We start from the raw sequence: 6,879 nt of genomic DNA on the forward strand, positions 1-6,879 counted from the left end.
ACGGTGCCCGCGGGGGGCACAGCCGACATGGCGGAGTCCTTCCCCGGCCCTGCCCGGGGCACACGCAGGCGGGAGGAGCCGCCGGTGGCAGCGGGAAGAGTAACCGCACCGCCGGGCCCCACCACGGTGGGGGGGAGGGTGACGTCAGCGCGCGGCCAACGGTCACTCACCGAGCGCCAGACCCGAGGCGGCCACCGCCTCCGCTCGGCTCCCCTGAAACCCTGACCCGGAAGCGCTCCGTCATCTGCCGGAAGTTCATCACCCCACAGAGAGGAGGAGCAGCAACTCCCCTCCCTCCACCCACCGCAGCAGCCGACGTGTAGTCAACTAACGCCGGGCAGCTCTCGTGAGAGGAGGCCCCGGGCGGGGATTAGGCCGAGCGGCGCGGGCGGAGCCGGCGAGGAACAGAGGCAGTGACGTGAGCGGGTGGGGGCAGGGTTTGGGAGTGTATTCTAAGCCCCTGAACAGGGACGCGGACACGTGGAGCTGCGACGAGGGGCGTTTATTGACCCGGGTCGCGGCCACGGCGCGGGGTGCGTGCACGGGTGCGCCTATCCGTCTGAGGGGGCACGTGTGCACACGTCTGTGCGTGTTGCGATGCGTGAGCGCATGTGTGTATGTGTCTGTACATGTATGTGCACGCCCATGCATGTGACTGTGTCCGTGTCTGCGCGTCAATGGCTGTAGAGCAGCAGGCTGAGTCTGCACGGGATCCTCCATGGCCACGGCTGGGGGTTGTCATGATAAGGTTCCACCTGAATGGGAAAGACAAGTGCACTGAGCCGGCGGGGAAGGAGGCAGAGAGGCCACAACACACACGTGGGAACGGGACTGTCCGGTCTCCTGCTGCCCCAGTCATACACATGGGGCCTCATGCCCCATGACAAATGTGTAGACCATGGGCAGCCGGCATGTCCCATTTGCTTCCTACAGCCAGGCTGCTTGAGCTTGGAGAGCGCAATAGTTTGGCACCCAGGGCAAAGCCCACAGCAGCAGCCCGCCCTCGCCCCGCACACATCCAGGGGGAATGCCCCCTGTGCTTGGTCTGGAATGCATACAGCAGCAGTAGCCACCCTACCCTTGTCCCTGCAACCCCCCAAACAAGCTGCTTATGGCTCCATCCCGTGCTCCACCCCAGCTGGGCAGCACCTGCTTCGGCGCCTGGAACAGTTGCCCCACTCACCCCCCTTGTTACAGCACTGGCATTGTCAGCTAAAGGTTGGGAAGCAGAGAAGACTGTGCACAACAGTGAGGATGCCCAACCCTTCCCTGGAGCTTTCCTCCTAAGGGCTCCTTGCAGCCCCCTCTTTTTCTTATTTTTTTTTAATTTCATGTCCTAGGTTGACTCAGCCAAATCAATTCTGAAATCTATCGACTGAGCAGAACTCAATCATGCAAATCCAGGTGGCACTACCACCGCAAGTATCCTCTTCCCAGACTTATCAGCCTGGGACTTCAGATACTTCCAAAGCCATAGCAGGCATCCTACGTGCAGGCCCAAGCCCAGAAGTCTTGGGGTTCAGAAGCCCCCAAGTGTTGGTTGCCCTTAAGCAACAAGCCAAAGGAGCAAGCTAAGGGGAAATCCCCCATCTCCATAAAATAGGTGTGTAGCTGCCTGCAGTGCAAGGACAGGTCTCCATCTTTTACTACATGTAGACATTCAGAGATCAGAAAGAAGCAAATCTTCCTTTCTAATCACAGCAGGAAACCACCTGGACTGATACTACGGTATCTCCCCTGCCAGCCCCCTCTTTAGAAGCGGGATCAGAGTCATCCCCCTGCCCACCCCCTGGAGCACAAGGAGTAGAGGAGACATTTCCCAGGGTCCCAGCTGCTCATGGCTGAGATCTCAAACCTGCTGTGCTTGGATTCCAGCCTGGAAATAAAGGTTCTGTTGGTTAAGCCGGCACTTGTGTGGCAAGGTCCCATAGCTAAGCAGCACTTTCAACCCTCAGCATTTTCTGCATCTTGCCCTCCAAGTCACCATTAAAAAAGTGGGGGGGAATAAAGCAATTACCTGCTGTTGGCTCAGCCTAGTAGTGCACACCCATCTCAGCAGCAGTCTCCAGCTGTTCCTCCTCCTGCCTCCTATAGTTCCTGTGCTCATGGTTCCTTGGTGGCAGGATGAAGGCTGGTCCAGTCCTTTCCACGTGGATCCCTTTGCTGCTGAGATAGTTCTGCAGGGCACTTAGAAACTGTGGAGGGAACCATTTTGGAGTCAGCTGGGACCCAACCTAGAAGCAGCCCTGATAGCTGCTAGCACAGGCTTCGTCCTGCCTGCTGCTGGCACGACGCCTAGCCCCTGCAGCCCTTGTTTGGCAAGGGAGCAAACAGCACAGACCTGGAAATCACTGGCAAAGCCTATGGTCTGCCTGGTGACAAAGCGCTGTTGGCCCAGGCCCTTTCCTTCACTGCTGTGTACCAGGAGTGCTGCACTTTAGGGACAAGACCCCTTTGTTGTCCGGCAGCCTTTAGGCTTTAGCTTGGGTCATTGTGTCAATGTTCCCCTCAGTCCAGGAACAGCAGCAAGTGGGGAGAACCTCGCAGGTTTGTGGCTGGTCTGAGCTTTCATTCCTTCAGAGGGCTTGACCCATTCCTGGCCCTGCCAGTGCTTTGAGGCCCTGCCCTCACCTCTACTTGCTCTGCCAATGAAGGGAACCAGAGGCATGGGGACATGGGAAGCAGGCTCAGAGGGTTCTCAAGGTACATGGAGTACCATTGTGTCCCCCCTGGTTGACACTCCATGTCAAGGGAGGAGTTTTGTTCTTCAAGCCAAAATGCTGTTGCTATCCCTAGCAGCAGGGTGGTACCTGGCTGCCTTGCTTCCCTGCTATGGGTCAGTCCAATGACTGTGGGCCTCCCCTGAGTTGGCGTTCCCATGGGAGGGTAATCTGTCTGTTCTCAAACATCAGTTATGCCTCCCATGGGCGGGAGACAAGGAGACCAAGAGGCCTCAGTTATCGGTGGCTGAGAAATTTATCTGGTACTCACGTGTTGTTTTAGACACTTCTCTGCTCATTATCAAGCCCCTAATGGGCACTTGAAAATAAACCTTCTGCACAATAGGCACCTCCAGAGGCAGCAGAGAAAGTCAAGTGGCCATTCTCAAGGGCTACACTACTGATGCAGCAGCCTTAAGGCCACTCACTGCTTCCCTAATTTCCTTTGATCCTGGGCCCTTGTAATGGAGAAGAGCCTCCCCCCTTCCCTCAAATCTAAAAGCTTCAGGCAAGAGACGTGTTTACCCTCTCAAGAGCCACTTTCAACCCCTGCCTCTCTGTAAATGGCAGCTCCTGGGTGCTGTGTGTAGCCCAGATCAGCTTCTGCCTCTGCTGTCCTGAGAAAGCAGTGTGCAAAACAGTTTGGCCCCAAAATGCAAAGAGGGGGCCTTCTGGCCCAGCCCCCCACTCCTCACCAGCTCTCTGTTCTCCAGCACTTCCAGCGTGGTCCACCTCTCATTCTGCTGGGGTTTGTTCGAAGGCCGGGCCTCTGCCAGCAGGCACAGGAGGCTTAAGAGGGTGACTCGAAGCATCAGGTCCATCTCTGGAAGTAGCCTCTGCCAGCTGCAAGGAAAAAGGACATTACATGTCATGACCCCTGGGGATCCCAGCCAAAAGCTGGAGCCACAGCATCCTAAGGCATCTGTGGGTACATGGTGGATATGGTAATTAGACTGAGGAAACCTGCCCTGCAAACACTTGCCTGCATGTGAGAGCAAAGGAGTTAATTTCTACGCCGCGCTTCAAATGCACCAGCCACTGATCTACTATGTGTGTGTTTGTTTCCTCCCGGCACCTTACCTGCCTGCCCATTCCTTCTGTAACACGCTTGGGCATTCCTGGTGCTGAACTCCTTCCAGACATCCTGGGTAACCCACAACCCTGGCCACCCTTCCAGGGAAGTGATTTGCTTTTTCAGACCTGTTGCTGCAGAGGTAGGCTGAGTTATTGTGTTATTTCGCGGGATTTTATGCCAAGGGAATAGTCATCGTGTGTCCTATCCAATAGGCAAGGGAAGTCTGGAAGACCCCTCTAGCTGGCAATGTTTATTATTATAAATCCAGTGATTGGATTCCTCCATACCTTCCCCTTCAGTAGGTTTGATTCCACCCTGAGACAAACACAAAGCCAACGGAAGTTTCTTACCTCTGCTTTCTCTGCTCCTGCTGTCCTCAGTACCAAGCGCAGCATCTAGCAGGCAGCCTTTCCCTCCTTATATACAGCCCTATGCCCCTGGGGTGGGTAGGCAGGGAAAGGGGGAAGAGACACAGCAACTTGCAAAGCCCCCGCCCCCTTCCTCAGGGAGGTGGTGGGTGGACGTGTATTTGCCAAGTGAATGGTGTCAGCCCTCGGAAAGACATAGGGAAGGGAGGTCACCAGGTTTATCTTCCGTGCTCAGGCAGCACCGAAGTTGCTCAAAGGATCCCTCGTGGAGACAGGCAGTCCTGGGACACACGAGGTGCAGAACCCCTTGACGTGGCAGACTCACTCCGCTGTCTCAGAGTTGGTGAGCCTAGGCTTTGGAGATGGAGTCATTGTGGGCAACGTGACTGCACTGTGCTGGGCAGCTAGGCATTGGGCACCCTGAGCGGTGGATGCAGCCGGTTTCACCTGTTTGCTTTGACAGCAGGAGTGAGTGGTCAAGGACCCAAGCACTTCAGTGTGACTGCCCTACCCCTGTTGCCTATGGTTGGACTTGCCTCTGCTGTTGTACCCGGTGCTAACAAAGTGCAGGGTTCCACCAGAGAGGTTTTGTGTACAACCACCCCCACACTCTTGATGCACTTGGACCCCTGACCCACAATCCCCCTCCCCATCCCACTGGTGCATCTATTCTGTTCCACCCAGTTCTTTTGCTGGGCTCCACACCACAGAATCTGTGCACCATCCTGTCATGCACTGAGCAACATGAATCATGTCCATCACATGTGGCTGGGTCTCTCCTCTTCTCCCCACAAGGGGTGCTGATGTGGTGGCCTGGTTTGCTTGTGTAAGGTTTGTAACTGCCCCAGTTGCTACATGCTCATGTTAGGGCAGGTCAGAGCAATGTTCCTGCCATGGAGAGCAGGATATGGGGAGATCCAAGCTGGGCCTTCCATCCTGGGTGAGGGTTAGTTTCACAGTCTTAGGCCATCAGTGCACCTCCACACACCCTGCACCTTTCCTGTAGCAGGGAAAGCATTGCAGTGAGTGGTACAGGGGCACAGCTAGAGAATTCCTCCTGCTGGGGGAAGTGTCACATTTGCCACTGACATGCATGTTGAGCAGCCAAAAACCCACCTGGTTTTGGTGGCCAAAAAAAGAAATGACATTTCCCCCTGCAGGAATCAGCCACTGGCTGCTCCTTCTGAACCAGCATCACTTCTCTGTCCTGCCCATGGCCCGAGCTGGAGCCAAAGCAATTGTAGGGAAGGTGCAGGCTGTGGAGAGCTAGGGGTTAGGGGGACAGGAGGGTAAGGTACCCCCTTGTTCCAGTCCAGTGCCTCCCTTAGGCAGCACCCCTGGCTTGTGCCCTGTTTGCCCACTCATCGTTTTGCTCCTGTAGCCCAATCTGTGCTAAACCTTGGTCTCTGGCACAGCCCAGTTTGACACGTGTCATGAGGAGTCGTACTGGGATCAAGGAGCTGTGCTTCCACACAAAGGACAGAGCAGGCAGGTTGGGCCTGGGCTCCTGGATTTTCTTTCTGGTCTGGCAGGGAAGTGGGGACTAGCAGTTGGAAAGTGGTGAGAGAAACCCAGTGAACAGGACTTTGTTCTCTTCCCACCAAGGGCTGTAGACCAGTCAACTGATGAAGAGCCCACCGAAGTCAGGGAAAGGACCACCATTAATGACAGCAGGCTTCAGAGCAGGTCTTCACCTGCTCTGTGACTGTTTGCCCTCCTCCATACTGCAAAGAGGAGCCTGTCTCCCTCCTATATCCAATGGGTGTGTTTGCAGAGTGTCCAAGGAGAGGGGAACAGGAAGCTAAGCCAACACAGTAGCAGAGCAAACTCATTGCCAGAGACTAATGCCTGCTTGGCCAGGGAAACAGAGACAGCAGCTCCTGGCACTACACAGAAGGTGTGGCTGGCACTCCCCTTTCCCATGGGAGTTTCTGGCCCTCCTGTATCTGAACAACCCTGTGGGAATTGGAGAGACCTACCAGCCACCTAATTAGGCAATGGGAACATGCTGTGCCAGAAGCACTTCCTCATCAGCCTGGCCTGGGGTGACACAGGATGCAAAGGGGCTATCACAAGAGAGGTAGAGACTCTGTCTCTCCTAGGGCTGCTGATCACATTGCTGGCTCAGGGCCAGCCTCTATATTAATTCATTCAGGATGCTAATCACCTCCAGAGCATGAAGGAATGAATTACCCACGAAACGTGACTTTTCCCTGGCCCAGCTAAAGACGAAGCTCCTGCAGGAAAACGTAGGTTTTGCTTGTGCGCAAAAGGTGCAGGGCATGATGGGGAGCTGTGGCCCAAATCCCCAGAACAGCACAGCTGAACCCATCTTGGACAGTGAGTGCAGGGATGGTCAGAGCAGCAGAGTGGCTGTGATTCTCTTGGTCCTGCTCACGGAAAGACCGAGTCACTGTGGAAGGGGCAAGGGCCGGGTCCCCCCGCATGACTGCAGCACTGTCTTCATATTTTCCATTCCTGGCATGCACTCAGCTGGCTTTCATTACATAGGCACCAGAATCCACTGGGGGTGGGGACTGCACACTGGTCAAGAGACAAATGGGAAAGAAGCCATAGATTTCATAGATCTCATAGACATCAGGGCTGGAAGGGACCTCGGGAGATCATTGAGTCCAGCCCCCTGCCCAAAGGGCAGGAAGTCAGCTGGGGTCATAGGATCCCAGCAAGATAAGCATCCAATTTACTCTTGAAGGTG

The 6,879-nt window shown here is 55.3% G+C and overlaps 1 long non-coding RNA gene across 1 annotated transcript; it reads right to left on the reverse strand.

The window, feature by feature from the left end:
- Nucleotides 1-493: 493 nt before the first annotated feature.
- LOC109323226 lies at nucleotides 494-5,836 on the reverse strand. Its single transcript, XR_002104585.1, has 4 exons — nucleotides 4,146-5,836; nucleotides 3,416-3,563; nucleotides 2,018-2,195; nucleotides 494-755 (listed from the first exon to the last, which is right to left on the reverse strand). It is a non-coding gene; the product is annotated as an uncharacterized LOC109323226 (long non-coding RNA).
- Nucleotides 5,837-6,879: the final 1,043 nt, after the last annotated feature.

The sequence above is a fragment of the Crocodylus porosus genome, unplaced genomic scaffold, assembly GCF_001723895.1.
Source record: "Crocodylus porosus isolate Cpor-Errol unplaced genomic scaffold, CroPor_comp1, whole genome shotgun sequence".
Lineage (NCBI taxonomy): Eukaryota > Metazoa > Chordata > Crocodylia > Crocodylidae > Crocodylus > Crocodylus porosus.